The 22,463-nt window shown below is 42.5% G+C and overlaps 1 long non-coding RNA gene across 2 annotated transcripts in view; it reads left to right on the top strand.

Moving 5' to 3' along the window:
- LOC307218051 overlaps nt 1-15,010 on the top strand; it is a 46,608-nt gene extending 31,598 nt beyond the window's left edge. For both annotated transcript variants that reach the window (XR_013839704.1, XR_013839705.1), the window contains exons 3-4: nt 10,289-10,417; nt 12,404-15,010. This is a non-coding gene — a long non-coding RNA (uncharacterized lncRNA). The remainder of the gene's footprint in view (nt 1-10,288; nt 10,418-12,403) is intronic.
- The last annotated feature ends 7,453 nt before the right edge of the window (nt 15,011-22,463 follow it).

Below are 22,463 nucleotides of genomic sequence, written 5' to 3'. Positions count from 1 at the left end.
TACTCATTCTTAATATTTTATTTATTGGATACCATGCGCTTCCTCTGCAAGTAGACGAGGGCAGCATACAGATATAAAATTTAAAGACCAAAAACATTCTAAAACAGATTAAAATGTTATAAAAACAATTATAAATAAAAACATCTAAACACAGTTACAGTAAAATACAATCTAAAAGCAATTACAAGTAAACATACTTTCATCCAGTGATCCGTATTCTTCAGCCACCAAGTACATGAGTAAGCAGGAATGTTTTAAAGTTCCTGCTGATGGAGACAGGCAAGCCACACAGAGGGAGGGCATTCCACAATCAGCAAACCACCACTGAAAAGATCCTGTCATTGGAAAGCAACATGGGAATTTGTATCTCTCCTTCTTCTAGACAGGCTTCAGGCTTAAAGGAAGGGACTAGCATGATAAGGAAGTGTAATCATTTTCAATGTTTTCTTTAATAACATATTTTGGGGTCCAGTCTACTTTCCAATTTACACACATCTCTCTTGAATTTGTTAAAAACCCAGCAATTTCCTACACCAAGGCCAGAGATGGAAGGCTTCAACATCATTCCAACCTGCTATAACGTACATCTACTTTAAGAAAATGAAACATCACTTGTCCTGTTAAGAATGCAACTTCTCTGGGGAAGGGTATTTTCCCCCAGAGTCACCTCCTGGTCCTCAATTTAGTGTGGCAGGCAGCTTAGCTAGTAGCTTGGCAACAGGGTGACCTTGTGCTCTGTTGGGTTTCAAACGTTTTATTAGCCACACTGGACTCTCTCCATCTTTCTCTGCCCTGCTTCTTATTGCTGAGCCCCTCATTAGTGCAATTAATAAGCCGCTTCTGTCAGGGCAATCAAATGCAGGGCTCTACAGCAGCCAAAGGCTTTGGCAGATCAAGTAGGGGGGATTCCGGGTCGCACAGTGGAATTATAGGGAAGGCTTTCATCTCTCCCTACAGGCCCAAACAGGACTGGAATTGTAGGGCTGGGATTCTCTCAGGTCACGTTTATTTAATGCCACTTTTTTGGTAGAATAAATCAGTCCCCCCCCCCCGTCATTTTGGATAAAGTCACAGGTTCGTTGGAGAACTTGGCAGAACACCCTGATGTTATTAGTGATGGGTTGCACAAAGCCCTATGCAAGATAAAGTCTTGGACTCAGCTTCCCTTTGAGATCTCTCTCTCACACACACACATGCTCACATACACATTGAATGTGTGCGCAACAGGCCTGCTTTGTTGTGGTTCATACCAGGGCAGGGACTGTAAGGTGTCATCAACTCACAGTGCCACACAAGCACATGGGGATGGGCGGAGCACTGAGGAATGATGTACTCAGATGCTGACCTCAGATGCCTCTAGGCCAATAACCCAAATGTGTCCAACTAACTAACCTACCCCTGGGGAACTATGGGCATGCTCAACATCCTACCAGATCCTGGGAGCGTTGTGGCCTGAACTCATTGAGGTTATTTGTTATCTCTTAATTCCAGTGATTCCCCAGAGGAATCCAAAAATAATACAAACTGAACACACACACACAGAGAGAGAGAGAGCTAATAAAATGTTTGGGCTGTTCCGGGTTTGTTCTTTTCCAGAGGCCTAGCAAACACCATTCAGATGTTGTCTCCATGTGTTAATCGGGTAGCCAACAAATGTTGAACTATGACTGCCACCATCCCTGACCATTGGCCATACTGGCAGCGGCTGGTGGAATTGTAGTCCAACATAATTTGGATGATACCATGTTGGCTACTCTTGCATTAGCTAAATGGAATAGGATGGAGCAGAGCTGAGCCCAGTTGGCCCTGCCTCTGTGCATTAGGTAAGGAGGTGGGGTCAGCAGGATGCAGTGACATCAGGGGTGGGGATAGAGACATGCCTCCCTCCCTAGCCTAGCTTAGTTTAGCATAGAGCAGAAATTACTCAAGTAGCTACTCACAGCGGTTCTCAACCTGTGGGTCCCCAGATGTTGTTAGACTACAACTCCCATCATCCCTGAGCTCTGGAAGTTCTAGTCCAACAAACATCCAGGGACCCACAGGTTGAGAACAGCTAACTGGTATTTGAAAGGTATACTAACCCCATTCCACCCAAATCAGCAAAAGTGCTGGTCTCTCCATTCAAACTGAGGACAATATTTTAAATTGATCCACAAGGATCTATGTATTAAAGAGCATGATGACACAAATTGTACCTCAAATTTTTTGGATGTCATCACACTGGCTGCCTTAAGCAGTTTGGTGAAAATCAGGGAGCAATAACTTTCTCTGCCCACCCTTTAGAAAAGAGACTCAAGCAACAGTAACTGCCTTTGTGGTATGCTGGTTACAGCATTCATTACTGTGTGATCATGCGAGAGATAAGGGGGTCACCAACATTTTAGTTCCGTAGGCATATTTGGATTTTTGAGCAAGTGCCATAGGAAAACCCCTCAGGTTTCTGCTCACTCCAACCCCCACAAGAGACAGAAAGAGAGAAAGTACATGCACATATACAGACTTCGCTTTTCCAATGGACTATGTAAAAATCAGATCCAGCTGAATTGATCTTAGCCCTGAAAAGCACAATGAGCTGAAAGTGGAAGTGGGAAAGAGCATCAGTCTTGAACTCCTTCCTTCTACTCAAGGGAGAAAAAGGTAATACCTTTACCACCTCATGCGGGGGGAGGGGGTTAGTGGACCAGCGGGGGGTGGGGCTCAAAGCCTTCATGGGCACCGGGAGAAGACCTCAAGGATGGCAGGATTAAATAGCTCAGACACAGAAACAAAAGGAGAGATGGAGCAAAACCAGCAGAGATTAAATTAATGTAATAGCAGCATAACCAACTGGTGTGCCTCAATCACATCTAAAGCAGGTGGTAGGAGTGCAATTTAAAGTATCTATTTAAAGGGGTGCATAGATAGCAGCTGACGCTTCCTCATGCCATTGATGCACCTAGTTTTTCTCCTGAGTGGAGATGGAAAGTGGCCCACATGCCACTTAAATTTGCAGTGCAGGTGATTAGGAAGATGCTCATTTGAAAACACAGCTCTCCCTTCATTGCATGTAAGTTGGTCCCAAGTCAACTAGAAAAGAGAAGGCAACAGGGAAATATGCCTCCCATTGTGTTGAAAGCTCAGGGTCTCCTGTCACATGTTATCACAAGTGATCTCCTCCCTAGGATTGATGCACAACAGATTCTTTATGACCCCATGCTGATTTAAACAGCCTTGTGCATTTCAAAGATTTTTTTCTTATGGAAATAGAGCAATAAAGCATGTGAAGATGTCAAAGACAGGTCTTGGGATAAAGAATAAGTGGACACAACAAGAATTGCATTTAAATACTCCCTAAGAAAACAGTCGGCAATCTGTGCTGAGATCCCCAAATACAACTAAAAGAACTTCAGGAAGTAATTTACAGTTCATTGAAGCAAGAGACTTTTGTCCCTTATTTCTGGATCCAAATGCTTTTTAAAAAATGACAACTGAAAATATGAAGCCACAAGGCTCCATGGAAGATTGTGTTTTTATTGTAAACTGTCCTGTGATCCTCAAATGAAGGATGGTGTAATGGTTAGTGTGTTGGACTATGACCTGCAAGACCAGGGTTGGAATCCCAAGTCAGCATGAAGCTCACTTGGTGACCTTGGGCCAATCACCATCTCTTAGCCTAACCTACCTCACAGGGTTGTGGAGAGGATGAAGCGGAGAAGAGGAGAACCATGTACACCACCTTGAGATCCTTGGAAGATAAAGGTGGCATATACAGTGGTGCCTCGCAAGACGAAAAGAATCCGTTCCGCGAGTCTCTTCGTCTAGCGGTTTTTTCGTCTTGCGAAGCAAGCCCATTGACGGCTTAGCTGATTAGCGCTATTAGCAGTTTAGCGGCTTTTAGCTGCTTTTAGCGGCTTATTGGATAAGTGGATAAGCGGCTTAGTGGCTTAGAAAAAGAGGGGGAGGGGAAAAAACCCGCAGGAACTCGCAAGACATTTTCGTCTTGCGAAGCAAGCCCATAGGAAATTTGTTTTGCGAAGCACCTCCAAAACGGAAAACTCTTTCGTCTAGCAAGTTTTCCGTCTTGCGAGGCATTCGTCTTGCGGGGCACCACTGTAAATGTAATAAATGCAGTGCTTTATTCTTTAAAAAATGTTTAGGGGCACTCGTTTTGACTCAAGAAAATCACTATTTTATAGTTCAAATCATGAAAAATAAATACAGTAAATAGACAAAAGTACAAAGATTCACAAAATGTTTAGGGGTATGCGTACCCCACCAGAAAAAATGCACTGAATAAATGTAATAAATAAACTAATAAAAGTTGAGATTGGCCAGTTGTGTGATTTGGTAATTTGAACCAGTACATCATGAAAGTTGAGCTTGAAAATATTGTATCAATACCCTAATCAGTGTCTCAAGGCAACTGACCACAAAGTTTTAAACAGAACTTCAAATTATTATTATTTTTTAAATATCAACGGTATCAAGTTACACACAAACACCCATAAAAACAAAACAGTGAGTTTATATTATACAAATACACAAGTGCACATTCCTCTCTCTCTCTCTCTCTCACACACACACACACCCACCCACCCACCCACACACACACCCTTACATCCACAAAGGGTAACTAGTCTAGAAAGAGGCTAGATGGAATTTACCACATTTTGAGGTACCCTGTGCACGATTAATTAATGCACGATCTTCCAGCCTTACTGTTAATATTCTTGTGAAAGAAATGTAAAGTTGTAAGCAGTGCACCTTGCAAACTGGTCTGAACTTGCTGATGTCCGGGAGGGGAAAAGTTAAAGCCCAAAGGCCAACTCGCTACTGCAACTTGTATAATGTTTAGCATTTGGGCAATGAGGAGCAAAGTTTGATCACACTTGGGTGCAGAGGGGAAAGGAGCATCCAGCAAAGGCAGAGAAAATGGAAGATGAGGCAACCCGCTTCTCTTGGGGTCAGTGCTGAGTACTTTGTAATGTTGCTGTCAGATGGTCGTCATCGGTACGAACAGACTCACAGCTTTTGCGTCCAGCTTGTGCCAAGTGTGTGTATCCTATGTTTGGCTGAACTTTGCTCTGGCTTTCAAGTTTGTAAAATAAAATGGCCTTTGAATCCTGTTACAGCTTTAGGACATTTTTAAACCAAAGGGCCTGACCTTAGCTTAGTACATCCCTGCGGGCTTCCACAGGGATAGCCTGTGCCCCAGTTGGAGTACAGCCTGTTACTCAGAGGCCTATGAGGTTCATGTATGCAAAGAAACAACATATCCTTTGACTTTCTGGCATAGAACTTCCCAAACTAGAGTTAGCTTTTTGGCATGTCCAGACAATGTATCTGTTGATCTGTTATCCTGATCTGTTTTCAGGAAGATTAAATGATGTCGGCTATTTAATGAGCATTCACTCAGATTTGTTCATGTGGAGGCTACACAACATCACATCAAAGTGGGTGCTATCCTAAGCTTTCCACTGCATTTTTCTTTCACTTCCTTATCACAAAAATCTGATTTCTGGGGAGGTGGGTTTGTTGTGCAAGAGCTCTAAATCAACTTTAATTCCGCAGCCTAAATTTGTTAGTAGGCCATTGAATCCCATTGAATCTGAAGGCATTTTTGACTGAGTACATATTACCCTTTATTCCAGCTCCAGTGCCTTTTATAGTAGTCGTACCTTGACTCCCAAATGCCTTGCGAGTCAAAGGTTTTGGTTCCCAAACGCTGCAAACCCGGAAGTGAGTGTTGCAGTTTGCAAATGTTCTTTGGAACCCGAATGTCCGACGCAACTTCCGTGGCTTCCGATTGGCTGGAGGAGCTTCCTGCAGCCAATCGGAAGCTGCGTCTTGGTTTCCGAATGTTTTGGAAGTCAAACGGACTTCTGTAATGGATTCTGTTTGACTTCTGAGGTACCACTGTACAGAACAAGCTGCTTTTGGGTAACAGAATGTCTGTTCCACAACACTGAAAAGAACAAACTGTTAAAATCTATGGTGGCCACTGTAAGCATGAAAAGAGAATCGGCTAGGCATGGCAATTGTGGTTAATCTTGAATCGTTTTGTAAACAGATGAAAGAGGAGATTGGGAGACATTTAATGAAAACAAAAATTAGTCAAAGCTTTAATAAGGAAAGACACTCAAAAATATGTAATCACATGATGATGAGGGATGATCCAAAGAGCCAAATGATTTTGATTTGTTCAACATGATGACATTGGGTTGCGACTATAAAGATTGCTGTGATCCTTTGACTGGTGAATAGAAATCACATATGTAATCTAGAAGTGTATAAAAAATATTGTTTTGGCTGTGGTTCTTTGCAGTCTCCTGTCTATTTTTGAGGCTGTCCCTACACACATTTGTATTTCAGTAAAGGCCTATATTTTCACTTGGAGCCTGTATTTTATTTCTTTTGGGGTTTTGTGAGGGTAACCTCCAGTTTAGGAACCCTCTTTTAAATTTATCCAACACAGCATCTCCCACTGAGGGCAACAGGTTAGTTTAGGGGCTACCTGATGGACTGTGTGGCAAACATAGCCGTGATCTGGAACAGAAAGGAATAGCCAGGGCTCAGAAGTAATGGCTATGGATGCTGCCAGAGCTGCCCTCCAGTATTTGCTGCCTGAGGCAACTGCCTCACTCTGCTAATGATGGGGTCAGCCATAGATCTCAAGATATTAAGGGGATTTAGGGAACCACATGCGCTAAAAATGTATACATTGTTCATGAACTATCAGAATGAGTGTATATTCTGATCTGGCAGTCAACCTACTTTAATCTTGCTTCTGTTTTAGCCATTCTGTTCAGGCTTTTTATATTCTATTTTTAAGTGAATTGAGTTTTTATTGTTGTAAATTGCCTTGCTTATATAAATGCACAAATGTTTCAAAGCTCTCTCCCCACAAATAAAACTTCATGTACATGTCACTGGATCACTCTTCTTGTAATACAACGGATTGATGTATAGCTTAGAAAATTATTTCTTTGTTCTAAACACCTAAATTGCCTCTGCTTCCTCTTCATGTAACATGATGTTGGAAACACAGAACATTATAGAGCTGTTTTTAACCTTGTTTTTAAATGTTAGTTTTCTTTCCTCATTGACCTACATATATCTGAAAAAAATAGAAATGAGCAATCATTTTTCATGATGAAGCTTATTGGATTGGATGAAGCTTATTGCTGTATGAAATCGCTTCCACCTCTAGGACTTCTCCTTCCCTTCTGCCACCCCAAATATGTTGTGGGGGTCCTTCAACCCTCTGGAGAAGAATTTGGGGCACGGGAGGCCATTGGGGAGAGAAGAAGTAGCAGAAATCCTGTTGCACAGGCAAAAGGCCTTGCACTAATAGGATGATGTTGTTGTATATAACCCATGAATTCTGCTGGTTTTTAGAGGGGGAAAATGGTGGTGGTACATATGTTTAAATATGATAAAATGGGGGGGGGTTATGATCCTTGGTCAATCCTTGGGTTGTTATATGTGTCTAAGAGGTGTTATTTGGCATTGTTACTTCAATTATATATTTATGTATTGTTTCAAGAGTGATGCACGAATTTTTGAATTATTTCACCTTTATCTGTAGATTTTGAGACTGCAGTTCTCATTTTCATTCAGTCAGGATTGTGGGTTATATTTGTTTACACAAAGTAGATACACTGAAATTTATGGCCATGACTACCTTAGGTCCATTAATTTCAATGGGTCTACTCTGAGTAAAGGTTAGCTGTTTGTGTTTCTGCTTTGTGGTTCCTTGAGGGGAGCCTTTTGATCTTGGTTTTCTGAAATTTACTTCAGCACTTGACCTGCACACTGGGCTAAATGTTAAATTGTACCTAATTTATTTCTTGTAAAATCCAATATGGGAAGATCATTATTTTTTCTTTATTTCATACTCCCTGAGAGGCATATTTCCCAAAAAAGATAACTACATTGCTCAAATTATTCTGTTTGCCAACCACTATTAATCTCTTTCACCAAACAACTCTTATTTAAGTTTGAAGAGGTGGAAGCATACTAAATCTCTTGTTGTAATTAATAACAGCACAAGCACAACTTATGCAAGTTTTGTACATGTAGCCAATTTCATTTTAGAAGATATTCTTCTAAAGATGCTCATCCTTTCTCACAGCTTCAGGGCACACAGCTGTGCTAGAATGGCTCAAAGATTAAGATCTAGAAGTCATTGGATAGACTGTGCACAATCCCATCAATTTGATAATAGTTTCTTCCTGAGCAATACTTGGCTACTTACACAACACTTGCCCTCTCTGTGCACTGCAGGTCACTTTTCCCATGGGGCCTCCACAAGCTTACATCCTATACGTTTTGGGATGTACAGATCTCATGGTTGAAGCCAATACACATTTGCAATGTATATTTGGGGCTCCATGTAAATGTGATGTTTTAACATGTGGACATTGTGGGGTGGAGTGGCTATCCCAGCAGAGAGCTGCCACAGAAGTTCTGGGTTTAGGACTCCCTCCCTGCATTTCAGGGGGAGTTTGTTTTGTCCCTAAGGACCCCTGACGATTAGGTCCAGTCGTGACCGACTCTGAGGTTGCGGTGCTCATCTTGCTCTATGGGCCAAGGGAGCCGGCGTACAGCTTCCGGGTCATGTGGCCAGCATCACTAAGTCGCTTCTGGCGAACCAGAGCAGTGCACGGAAACGCCATTTACCTTCCCGCCGGAGCGGTACCTATTTATCTACTTGCACTTTGATGTGCTTTCAAATTGCTAGGCTGGCAGGAGCTGGGACCGAGCAACGGGAGCTCACCCCGTCATGGGGATTCGAACCGCCGACCTTCTGATCGGCAAGTCCTAGGCTCTGTGGTTTAACCCACAGCGCCACCCACGTCCCAAGTTGTTTTGTCCCTAGGGTTTGACAAATATGCCTAGATGCCAGACCACAAGAGGTGTAGCCTGTTACAAAATGGTCTGGGCTGAGGTAGGAAGAAGACTGCCCCAGACTGCAACTTGCTTTGGTCTGATTCATAGCAGGATATGGGTTAGTGGAGCCAGAAATTTTAAGTGGGCAGAGTGAAGCTCTGCAAAGCACGCTCAGAAGGCTTCTAATTTGGAGCTGCCAGTGCATGAGGTTGGCTGGTTTTCTTTTTTGTGTACCTCTTGGTTCAGCTCAGAATTGAGAAAAGCATTTTAAATCCTTTGCCCTAGAGGAGGTGACTTACCAAGGTGTGCTGGCTTGGTTACTGCATTTTTATGTAAATCTTCCTGCAGGCAGCTGCTTCTGCTGTCCTGGGGTCTGCTGGGACATAACAAGAACCAAAGAAGAGCCCTGTTGAATCAGACTAGAGGACTATCCAGTGCAGCATCCTTTCTCCCACCATGGCTCAACAGGTGCCTATGGGAACCCACAAGCAGGACATGAGCAAAGTAGCACCTCTGGCTGTTGTTTTCCATGTGTGTGGCAAGAAACAATAGTGACTTATCTCAAAGAGCTTAGATTTCGGCTATCTCCAGGATCAGAGGCAGCTTGTCTCCAAATACCAGCTGATGAAGGAGATCTCAAAGGAGTTGTGCCACTCAGGGGCAGGAGGATAAGACTTACAGCAAGGTTTAAATATGTGTTCTATTGTAAACACACACACCACAAAACCTGTGCCTTTTAAAAGCATGTACTGTGCCTGCTTATTATTTCGCTGATAGCAACTATAGCAATAGAATCAATACAAGTCAAAGCAGTTCATCAGCAAACACACACTGAAAGGGAGTGGAGAAAAATCTACCCCTCTTACCACCTTGATTGTGAATTTGACTGGGTGTTCAATGAAGTTGTGAGATAATTAAGCTATGTTAAGCGGTCTTGAACGTGCACACTAGTGTTTCTTTACTTATTTATTACATTTATATCTCACCTTTCCTCCAAGGCTGCTCAAGGTGGCATACACAGTTCTCCCCCTGCACATGTTATCCTCATAACAACCCTGTAAGGTAGTTTAGGCTGAGAGACAGTGCCTGGCCCAAAGTGAGCTTCATGGCTGAGTCCCTACTCGGATTTGAACCCCGGTTTCCCCAATGCTCTTAACAACTGCACTGCCACCGGCTGAATCAAAACATGTTTGATAAAAGTTGTTCTAGTTTTTTGCAGCAAGTAACCACTATTTTACAGAGACGTTGCTGTGTAGCAGCTTTCCAGATTCACTTTGTGCGTGGTGTTTGCTACAGGTGTTGGGGTCGATTTTATCGGGGGGGGAGGAGGGAGACAGCAGTCCCCTCCCTGTCAAGCAAGAGAAGCTTTGCAGGCATTTCAAATGAGCTGACATTCTTCTACCAATTCACTTGTTAGCAGGTGCAACGGTGAGGAATGGACAAATCATTTTGCTGAAGTGGGAAATGGAACAGCAGTACACTATTTAATCCCAGCTGTGGTGGGTGAAGGCAAGCTTTGTCAGCATCTCCTGCATGAAGCTCCAAGGTGGGAATCAAATCCAAGACCAAGTGGCAACCTTCTCTCTCACCAGCAAGAACCTAGGTGCACTGAATGAGCCCTGGCAGAGCAGCAGTGGGCTTTGGTGTCTCAAATTTCAACGGTGCCCTGTGCAACACCAAAATTTGGTGCCCCCACCTCTCGCCTTCCATTTTACATTACAGTTGTGAGGCCCCTGAGGCCCCGTGCGCAGTGCAACTGAACTGGTCACGCTCCTGCCTATGGACAGAGGATCCTCAATGATCCGTAGCAGATTGTGGATGGCGGCAGTTTCAGTGCCCTATCATGCCAACATGATTTGAGAAGAAGGTGGTCCAGAAAGAGCTGCTGCTTTGCCTTTAGGCTTTCTGAAGCGTTAAGAAGCATTTATGCCTTTTCTAATTCCAGGGCTGAGATTAATGTCCTCATCCTCAGGCCCTTGCACACAGCGGTAGGCTGTCTGCACAGAAGGGCACGCAAAGATCTCTGGGTTCTCACGCGTGGAACAAATTCATGCTGGGTTGGGTATGCCCAGGAAGTACAGCCCATTTTGAAAGTTCAAAAAGTCTCAGAAACCTGATTGTTTTCAGAACCTCAAGACCGCCAGGTTAGCCCTCTAGTGCCATCTACTGGTAATGCCTAGAGACATCAAAGAAGTTCATATCAGCAACTGCCATACACTCTCAAGGCCACTTTGCATGCTATATTTTTATGACTAATACTAATACCACATTGCAAAATATCGCAACGGAAGGTTTGATACACACTGCTACTCAACAACAACATTATGGGAGGTGGTTCGGCTGTGGCCATGTCTGTCTCACAGAGTACAACACACTTTTTTTGTTTATTTCATTCATATACCACACTTATCTTCCAATGAATGTAACTAGTCACAATAGTCCTGTATCAGGAAAATGTGGTGTTGGGAGGAACATTCAAGTAAATGATTCAGGAGCAAAGCTTGCTGTTATCCAGAATGTGTGTAATTCTGAAATGTCCCATGAACTGTAAGGGCTGGTTCACATAACCTTCCTTATGCATTCAGTGAGAAACTGCAGGTACATGTTGGGGTCTGTAGTTCTGAGTTCAAGATTCCAGCCATTCTGTTCTTCTAGGCTTGCCATACGCCAGGAAAATTCCTGACGTCCTGGTTTTTGGGTGTAAAAATGGCGTCGGGGGAATTTTGCTGAATTTTTGTCAGGAATTTTACTTTTGAAATATGGCAACCCTAGAATCTTCCCTTGCAACAGGCTGCATTGAGTGTAATCAGTACTCACTGAACTATTTTAGAAGGTCCATCTTCCAAAGAGGATTTTTTAAATAAATGCTTTTTGTACTTCTGCAAAACCTTTGGTTTTTCCCAAGCCTGTTGATACTCCAACCTTGTTTATAGGTCATGCTGTTTGAGCTACATACTCAATGGCAATCACAGCCTAAAGGAAATGCAAATATTCATATCTGATTTTGCAAGTCACGAGTTGGTTGGGAAGTGAATCATGTGCCCCTGTCTCGATAAAATCTAGGGAGATGTCATTGGAGTGGGTACATGTGTATTCTGTACTTGACCTCCTTTGTATTGTTTTGCTTTAAAATCTTTAAGATAATATTTTAGTTTCCTGTTAGTTATGCTGCTTTGAATATATCCTTTATATTTGACTTTCTTCTTTAATGTTTTATTCTAGATTGCTTTAGAATAATATTTGAAAAGACCCCAAGGGTCATCTAGTCCAACTCCCAGAAATACAAGAATTATGCCCTCTGTTTAATGTTGTAATGTAGCTTAGAAACTGCTTTGAGATTTTTTTCTTAAAAATATAAAGCAGTATAGAAATTTAATAAACAAACAATTTATCAGAAAAGCTGGTATACTAGTAAGACACAAGGTGTTAATCAATATGAAGCATCTCTTCTGAATCTTTAGTATCTTATGACTTGGTCGCCGTATGAACCCAGACTATAAATGACAAGGCATTCTTCCCCCTCTCGTCTTAGATCAAAGGAAAAAAATATTTCATAACACCAGCTATTCTAAGTGTTTTGTTCTGCAGAATGGACCAAAACAAGGAAGACAGACAACAGGCTCATACAAACAACTGTGACTACAAGGTTCCAGGGCTAAAGAGCACAGGTGCAGACAGCATGCAAATCTGAAGGATGTTATCAGCTTCCTGTCAGTCAGAAAGTAACTCATTTACCAGAGAAAGAACATGTCCAGAGTCACAGGAAAAAGATCTTCTAGCAGGTATAGATGATATCCGGTTAAGACCTGCCGAATTATGACTGGGTTTGTGTTCATAACAAACAGCTTTGCTGGGGCTGGACTATGACGCTTCGTTTTCTCTCGTGCCTTGCTACAGTGATAGTACACAACATCAAAAGACAGGCCTTCCAAATAATCCAAGTCATTATTGCCTTAATATCATGAAAGGCTTCATGTTTTCTTTAATGGTAAAAGTGTTTGAGGCTTTCAGGATAGGAGGTATATGGATATACAGGGAATCAAACAAGCTGAAATCCTAATAGGCACACTTAATTGGAAGCTAAATATGCAGAGGACCAAGTTTTGCATGGTTTTAAGTAACAGAGGCAGTTAAGTTCGGCAGCAATATAGGTGCACTTGCCCAAGTCCTATGGCTCTTGGGTAGCAGCCAGTTATTGGCACCAGGAATAAAACCAGGCTCCACTAGGCCTTGAAATAGCCATGGTCTGTACCATAGCCTACAATGCTCCCCCAGTTATTTAAGGACAGTAGATATGTTTCTCATCATTACAATTCCCCACCATCAATAAAACATTACAATGAAAACTAAACATTGATTTCCCTCACCCCCTTCCATAGTTTCCTTGTCTCGGGTTCATCCTCCAGCATCTCCAAAAATGGGATTGAAGCTGCTCTGTAGGCATGTATGTGTATATAGATAGCTTGATGATCCAGGTTTTAAAAAAGCAGCTGCGAGGGGGATCAGAATCAGTACCAGTACAGTGGTACCTCGGGTTACATACGCTTCAGGTTACAGACTCCGCTAACCCAGAAATAGTGCTTCAGGTTAAGAACTTTGCTTCAGGATGACAACAGAAATCATGCAGCGGCGGCGCAGAGGCAGCAGGAGGCCCCATTAGCTAAAGTGGTGCTCCAGGTTAAGAACAGTTTCAGGTTAAGAACGGACCTCTGGAACGAATTAAGTACTTAATCCGAGGTACCACTGTATGCAGAAGGTTAACCCTTTGCTCTCATACTGTAGTCCTAATGAAACTGCACCTCCCCAGCTGCTTTTTATCCAGGAAGAAAGCTTCCCATTGGATCAATCTGGGGGCAAATAACAGGTGGGGGCAGGACATCAGCATGGGAGGAAATAGTTTTAAAACCCTCTCCATACAGCACAGTCACAATCCTGAACACTACAACCAGCCCACAGTTAGTTGCTATTAAAAAACAACAACAGCCAAAAAACATATGAAATGCATTGTATACCTGTATTGTCTTTTAATGTCAACCACCTTGGCACACCTATAGTTTTCAAAGGCAACTTAGAAAGATGCATAAATAAAAGCTGCCAACTGAGGATAAAACTTTGTACACCTGATGAGGCAAGCTCTAGTCCACAAATGCTTATTCTGCAACAAGTCTGCTGGCTTTTAAGGAACCACAAGGCTCTTTTGCCGTCATTTCTGGAACGGGCTGACACAGCTATCCCTCCAGAAAGTTATATAGCATGTTGTTTGCCCCAGAGCTGAAGCAAAAAATGGAATGCTCATGCCATCTAGTGGAAATCTAACTAAAGAATTCCAAAAAGAAAGTGTGCTTTCATAAAACGATGGAAGCATATGCTGAGTTGTTTACTCATTGTGCATTAGTAATACTGGGTAGAATGGATTAACAACATTAAAAGCACAACAAGATTCCAGGATGAACTAGGCAGCTCAAAGCCTAATGCTAGAATGGGTAAGATCGACCATTTTGGTAGTTAGCATTAAACTTAGAAAAATAAACCCCAGATCAGTATGACACAGAAAGAGTGAAACTGTATTCTGGGTAATTCTATGTTTTTGCCACAAGGGACTGCCATGCTGCCTGGGGCTGATGAAGCCAAATAGCTTTTGGAGGGACAAAGGTTCCTCTTTTCCTGATTTAAGTGAATAAATAGGTTGCCAGGAACTTGCCTCTTGTCTTTCAATGCTCTGGGGTACTGAGACAGGATATAACCATTGTGCCCCTCACTCCACCCTTTCATGACTCCTTTTGTTCATCCTCTTCTCTGCTGCCTCTGGGTATGGCCTGATGCCGGCTGTGAGGGGGACGCTCAGCAAAATGTCTTCTGGTGGCATCCTTGGCATCAGTGAGACCCTCATGATGCAGCTACCAGTGATGGTGGCTATGATCTGCAGCAGGTAGCTGTGAATTGTCTGCCCTGGGTTGAGGGCAACCCAGGGCATTTGCAGTCTGATTTTCAAACGTGTTTGCCAACACCATTTGGGACAGAGCTCAGAAAAACATCAGGTATCAGACTGTGAGCTTTCATGCAGACACTTGGTGGCAGTATAGGTACAGGTATCTGTCAGTGGCAGGCAACACCTAATTCTAATGGAATATTTCTCCATACAAAAAACCCTCCCTATAGAAAACTAGATGATAAGGAAAATAACTTGGGCTCAGTCTTCTCCAGGACATAAGATCTTGCTTTTTGCCCCTTTGAAGAAATCAGGTTTTATTTCTGGGGTAAAATATATAAAAGAATGGACAAGGAAATTCACTTAAAAAAATGGAATAGTTAACCGGCTATAAAATGTCTCGGTTCTCTGTATGCAAAATATCAGAGGGGAGATTGCTGGTGGCTGTTCAATTAACTGCCACTTTGTGTCAGAACAAAAATTGTTCTGAGATTGAGGTTTCAGTCTTTAGACACAGTGGATTGAAAACCAGTGAGTTCTAATTGATTAAGGCAGTGAACCTACTGCTCGATCCCATCAGTTTTGGCCTGACTGGGGAGAGCGGGGTCTGAATTCCATCCAAATTTAAAACACTTGGCTGGAGAGACCCTGTTCCGGCATAAAAGGCAGGTCTCAGACCTCAGTGAATGTTGATCTGTGTGAGCTTTGACCAGTGCTTTGTTACGAGAAAAAATGATGCCTGTACTCTGGGCGGTTGCCCTGGGTGCAAAAATTCATCGGGTCCAGGAAAAACAATTACATGTAAAACAATTACATGCTTTACTGGAACTTCATTAAGATATTGGTATATAGTTTTTACATTAGGCATGATAATTAAATGACTTGCTGCAACACCATACCTTTTTCTGTAGTCTCAGTACCTGACTGTGTGTGCCTATTTTCACTACAGGGTCATACTAGTGCCGGATTTACATATAAACTAAACAAGCTATAGCTTAGGGCCCCATTCTCTTGGGGGCCCCAAAATTTTTTAAAGGAAATAAAAAACTGGATGCACATTTCCAAAATAAAGATAAAAAACAAATAAAATAAAATTTACATACATACAGCAACAGTGTTTTGTGTTGTGTAGGCTCCTATTTGTTATGTGCAAATGGCTTTGGATACCTGTTAGGTCCATAAATTACCATATAGCATATATTCAACACCAAAAAACAATGACAATTTGTTGTTGACAAAGGACAGCTGGACATATTATATAAATATAGAAAAGGATGTCACATAGAGGAGGGAGAAAGGTTGTTTTCTGCTGCTCCAGAGAAGCGGACACGGAGCAATGGTTCCAAACTACAAGAAAGAAGATTCCACCTAAACATTAGGAAGAACTTCCTGACAGTAAGAGCTGTTCGACAGTGGAATTTGCTGCCAAGGAGTGTGGTGGAGTCTCCTTCTTTGGAGGTCTTTTAGCAGAGGCTTGACAACCATATGTCAGGAGTGCTCTGATGGTGTTTCCTGCTTGGCAGGGGGTTGGACTCGAAGGCCCTTGTGGTCTCTTCCAACTCTATGATTCTATGATTCTATATAAAGGGCCCCATCACCTTCAGTAGCTTAGGGCCTCATCAAACCTAAATCTGGCCCTGGTCATACCATCCAACATTCTGCTGGGACACAAACTCATGCCTCCTTCTCCAAGCCCAGGAAGCATTTGCCTAGCTTAGGGAAGGAGTGTGATGCTCTAAAGGGGTTAGAGAACCCTCCTGCCACCTCCCCCCCGCAAGGTGACCGTACTGCGTACCATTGTGTACAGCCAGAAAAAAGCACCGCTTGAGGGTATGTAAGGAAGACGATGGAAAATTCGACTGAAGAAAACATCTAGGCCTAGAGGCTTCAAACACCTGAGGGAAGACAAGAGCTGAAACCACTAGCTGGATTTGAGGAAGTCTGCACAGAAAAGTGTCTAAGAGACAGCCTTTGAGAGAGTTCTAAAGCCAAGAGGCAGCAGCCTTGCTGAATACCTGAGCTAGCAACAAAAGTTCAGCCTAGAATGCAGTAGAAGTACTGAGAGATGCCTGAGAGACCTCAGAAGAAAGCACTACGGACCTGAGTGAAGACTGCCGGTATAGTCCCCAGTGCCTGATTAATGAGAGAAAACTGAGTTGGAGTGATTTAGAGAAATTGGCAATAGGTTTAAATTGGGGGGGGGGGGGCTGGATCGCTCAGAGCTATCTTCTTATGGGAACATTTACCTTATAGTGCAGTGATGGCGAAACATTTAGAGACCGAGTACCCAAACTGCAACCCAAAACCCACTTATTTATCACAAAGGGCCAACACGGGAATTTAATCTGTATATCCCATTTTTTTCTGTGTGTTTCACGTTTCTTCTTTATGACTGCTGTTGTAATAAATAATCCTTCATAAAATTTTTTGCATTACATTCTTCATTAAATTATCTTTCCATTGATATATAATTTTATGGTACAACTCAGTGCTTTTTTTCTAAAAAATGTGTAGGGGTACTCTCATTTTGACTCAAGAAAATCACCACAGGGGGGAGGGGGATAAATACAGTTCAAATCAGGGAAAATAAATACAGTGGTATTTCAGTTTTCGAACAGCTTAGTTCTCGAACTACTTGGAACCTGAACACTTCAAACCTGGAAATTAGTGTTCGGTTTTGGAACTTTTTTTGGAAGCCAAACATGCGCTATTCTGAGTATAACTTCCGTTTTGAGTGCCACACTTCTGTTTTCAGAGTGAGGGAAGGCGGGCTGGGAGGCAAGTGAGCGGACACCTGCTGCCCTCCAGTGCTGGGTCCCTCCACTGCTGCCGCTGCCGCTGCTGCAGCCACAACAGCAACCACCCCCTCCTCCAGCTCTGGAGGCGCTGAGTGAGGGAAGGCTGGGCTGGGCTGGCAAGAGGGCAGGCAACGGATGTTGCACACACACACACCAGCCTACTCCTGCTTGCAGGCAAGTAGGAAGGGGATTGAGCTGCTCTGCTAGGCAGCGTTGCTGCTTGCATGGGAACAGGAACTGGATTGGGGCTGCTCAGCTGGGGTTGGGGAAGGTGGAGGCAGCCCGGAAGCTGCATCTGAGAGCCCCTGTACCACCTGAAGGCAGCCAGGCGCTCCTCAACTGAGCTGCCGAATCCTGCTCCTATTTGCATGCAAGCAGGAGTGGAGATGGGGATCTCTCAGAAGTGAAGTGGAGACTTTGCGCTGAGATTTTATGGCTTGGAAACACAGATGCCGCTGGAAATACAGTTAGTCTATGTTGAGTTCAATGTGGTAGCACATTCTCAGAGGGAGGTTGTATGACTGCTGCTAGCACAAGCTGAGCTCAGCAGGCACTGAGCAGGCTGTGTGACTGAAGTGTTAAATAAACGTTTTGCTTTGTCCTCACTGGAAAGATAGAAGATGATACATGTGTTTGTTTGTTCAAATAATTTATGAACCATCAACCATTCAAAAATATTGTGGTGATATAAAAACAAAAGCCAAAACCAAGCCCAGTAACATGGAAACATGAAAAATACATTTAATTTATATGTAAAACCAACAGGAACGATATCCAACAATGCTACTCTGAAAATGCCTTTATTTAACAAAAAAATCTGAAGGAGGCACCTAAAAGAATAAATTGTTGGTGCCATCCAAATTTCCAAGGGGAGTGTGTTCCAAAGTGTGGGTGTCATTAAATGCAGGAGACAGGAGTATGAACAGATAGAGGAAGCTCCTGTCCTCCTCCTCATCTCCCCTTCTTTTATGATGACTTTCAGAGAAACAAGGGTTACTTCTAAATGACCTGTTCATAGAGCAATCATCCTGATTTTATTGAGAGGAGGCAATGGTGCTTTCTAATGCACAAAATGATAGTTGCCTATACAGCAAAAATGAATTTTTCACCAACACAGACACTATGGATTCAGTACCTAGCCAGCTTTCTCCATTCAACTTCTTCCCATCTTGCTTAACATCTACCTGATTATGAGTTCTAGGAAACTCAAAAGCTTGATATTTTGGTTGGACTTTGGAATTTTTCAAAATACTAGTAGCCTTGCATGTTAGTGTAACAAACCTCTTCTGCTGCTTAGCTTATTTGGAAGAGCTTATTTACTGGGCATGTGGAAGATTGGCAAATAGCACCCGCAGAGATAACATAATTGCCCCTGCTTTGAAATAAGAGGTGCTACTTCATCCCTGCTGTGATAAGACAAAAAGTACAAGCTTATCAGAGTCAGTAAACACACCAAGTCCATACATACAACCCTCAACACTTTATGATAGCCACTCAAACTGATGGAGCATCAGTTTTTTCTGAGGGGGGTGGGAATTGCTGAAGTCCCCATGATTCAGCAGACACACTGAATACCCAGAAGCTCCTTGAACCAGGAGACATAAACTGTCCATTTTCAGAAACAAATACAGCAGGAATTCATATTTTTCTTTGGTAATTCAGGAAATACAAGGTTTTTGTAGACATCTTTATCTTCAAAAGCTTCACTAGGAGAGAGGGGCGGTAATGATGGAAAACTGAGCTTGACCCAGAAAAGAGAGAAAAAAATAAGCTAGCAGAAATGAATCTGTACCGTACAGAAAGGCAAGCATGATCACAATAATACTGGAAGCAGGGGATCAAACAGAGGGTGTTGTCACTTCCTGGGTGGCTTTCCCTCACACCTGGCAAGCACCCGAGGCGAGGGGGGGTATGTTTTTCTTGCATTTTGGCAACACCTGTCTAACTGGTCCTGCCAATAAACACTTGTAGAGATCTGAATGGAATGTTGCCTGGGAGGTTCTCAGCAGGGCTTGCACAACAGGAAGTAGGCTGTAATGACTAACTCTTCCATCCTACCTGTGGGTAGTAGGGAGTACACACCAACAAATCTCATTCATAGATGATACTTAATAAGAACAGACTTTCATTTTGGTTTTCTGTCTTGCAAACCCTAAGAAAAACCCCTCCATACCTTAAAAGATAAAGGTACCCCTGACCGTTAGGTCCAGTCGCGGACAACTCTGGGGTTGCGGCGCTCATCTCGCTTTATAGGCCGAGGGAGCCGGCGTTTGTCAGCAGACAGCTTCCAGGTCATGAGGCCAGCATGACTAAGCCGCTTCTGGCAAACCAGAACAGTGCACGGAAACACTGTTTACCTTCCCACCAGAGCGGTACCTATTTATCTACTTGCACTTTGACGTGCTTTCAAAATGCTAGGTGGGCAGGAGCAGGGACCGAACAATGGGAGCTCACCCCGTCACGGGGATTCGAACTGCCAACCTACTGATTGGCAAGCCCTAGGCTCTGTGGTTTAGACCACAGCGCCACCCGTGTCCCATACCATACCTTAGTATGCCCCTAAGCATTCACTTTCAGCAGACTACCACTGGCTCCTGTCACAAATCAGCATAGCGAACAGTGTGGCTAGGTACTTCCTTTACAGTTATTCGTCTAACATCAGAGGATGTGAAGGTCTACATAGGTGATTAATTTTTTAAAAAAAGGATGAGTTATACTGCATATGAAAGAATCTTAACACCTGGAAGAGAAGTGTTGTAGCAAGCTCAGTCTTTGACATCACATTTCCAAGTATTTTTTTAATTAAAAAAAATAAGTATAGGATTATATTTGGAAATGTGATAACTCCTTTTTGCTATCTACGATGGGTAGGCAAACTAAGGCCCGGGGGCCAGATCTGGCCCAATCGCCTTCTAAATCCGGCCCGTGGATGGTCCAGGAATCAGTGTGTTTTTATATGAGTAGAATGTGTCCTCTTTTAAAAAATGCATCTCTGGGTTATTTGTGGGGCATAGGAATTTGTTCATTTTTTTTTAATATAGTCCAGCCCCCCACAAGGTCTGAAGGACAGTGGACCGGCCCCCTGCTGAAAAAGTTTGCTGACCCCTGTTACACTAACTTGTCAAGTAGTTGGGTAGTATTGAACCCAATTTGCAAATGCATGGCTGAGACCAAGAGACAGGGATTTGAAGTCTCCAAGTAAGTTCATGCCAAGGCAAGATTTGAACTAAGGGTTTTGTAGCTAACAACTTATAATTTCTTGCACAACAGTTTCTTAGTTGGTGGCATAAACCTGTCCAAAAAGTGGCTTATACACTTTTGTGTTTCCTCATTCCTTGAGCAAATGTTCAGCTTTTACAGTCTGGCCTCTCTGTAGCTTTACACAGAAGTAACTCCCAGTGAGTTCAATGGGATTTACTCCCTAAGATGAGAATAGGGCTGCAACCCCAAGCAACTAAATTTCAGTGGAATATTCTCCCACATCATAGGCTCACTATCAGGTCAGTTGTTCCTGTAGCTTTAGTAAGAAAGCACTTAAAAATAAATGATTTCAGTTGAGTTTTAAGAGGACCACTTTCCATATTATATTTTAATCATATGTGGTAGTTCACATTAAGTTGTTCCTCTGTATATAATGGAAAGAAGGAACATAGGTAATTGTGTCAGTGAAATACAGGAAACAGGTACTTAAACAGTGCCACAACAGTGTATTTCTCTACCTAATTATATGCATTCATTTTAGGGAGGGGCCTTAGCTCAGTAGTCTGGCTGTATCCCTTCTCTTCATTTTGCTTTTTTAAATCTAGGGATTTGTAAAAGTGCTATGAGATGAATAAGGAAATGGTTGCAAAAGGTATTACCACAGATATCTATGCTCAATTGTTTTTGCTGGTTGTTTGTTTTGACAGTAAGGTTCAATACAGTAAGGTTCAATACAGACATGGTGTTTTCCAAACCATGGCAACCTCACGTGCGCATTTTCCGCTCTGTCTTCATTGTTCCATGATTTGTTATATACATATATAGTGGAAAATATTTTCTCTTTAATATAAATTGACAGCAAACACTCAGATTCAGGGCAAATAGCAGACTTCTTCCTTAAAAAAAAAAAAAAAAGCTACAGTGTCTATTATAATCCTTTGTTAGTAAACAAACTTCTTGCATATTTAACATAATAAATCACAATAAGCCCACTTTGTAATTAACCTCTAATCCAGTTAAGGGGAGTGAGAGAGAAACAGAAACTTGACAAAATTGTCATATGAGGTGGGAAAGAGCTGAAATAGTTACAATGTAAGTGTGACTGGGTGAACCTGCTAGAAAAGACTTCCTCTCATAATTAACAGATGTGTACTGTACCCGCTAACAACAATTACAATACAGGAGTACAATGGAACATGCCGCTACTTAATGGAAATTTCAAACTAAGAGCAGCTTCTGCTGAGAAGAAACAGAAATGTGAATATAGGAAGAATTTGTATTATTGCAAAAAGAGCACAGTTTGAAACTAGACCACTGATGAAGTGACAGTGACCAAAGAGTTTTGAAGATTCACCTAGAGTTCTTCCTATATTAAGTACATAGGGCATGATCTACCCAAAGTTGAACACTTTCATATTTTGGTTTTGAGTGAGAAGAATGTGTTTAATTTTCTCCCATTCAGTATGATCTAGAAGTACTCAATATTGAATGGACTGTTATTTGGTACTGCTCTGTTTTGCCTGACCAGAGCCACTGTACATAGTATCTTCTCTGACAGGTATTCTGTGCCTTCAACAAGTGCACATCAGACATAAATTCAACAGGCAAAGTCTTTTCAAGTAGCATGGAGATGCTGTGATGGGAACAGAATGTTACGATTTGCG

This window comes from Podarcis cretensis, assembly GCF_951804945.1.
Source record: "Podarcis cretensis genome assembly, chromosome: 6".
Classification (NCBI taxonomy): domain Eukaryota; kingdom Metazoa; phylum Chordata; class Lepidosauria; order Squamata; family Lacertidae; genus Podarcis; species Podarcis cretensis.
The sequence above is the reverse complement of the archived record's forward strand: the minus strand, read 5'-3'. Positions and strand labels throughout refer to the sequence as shown.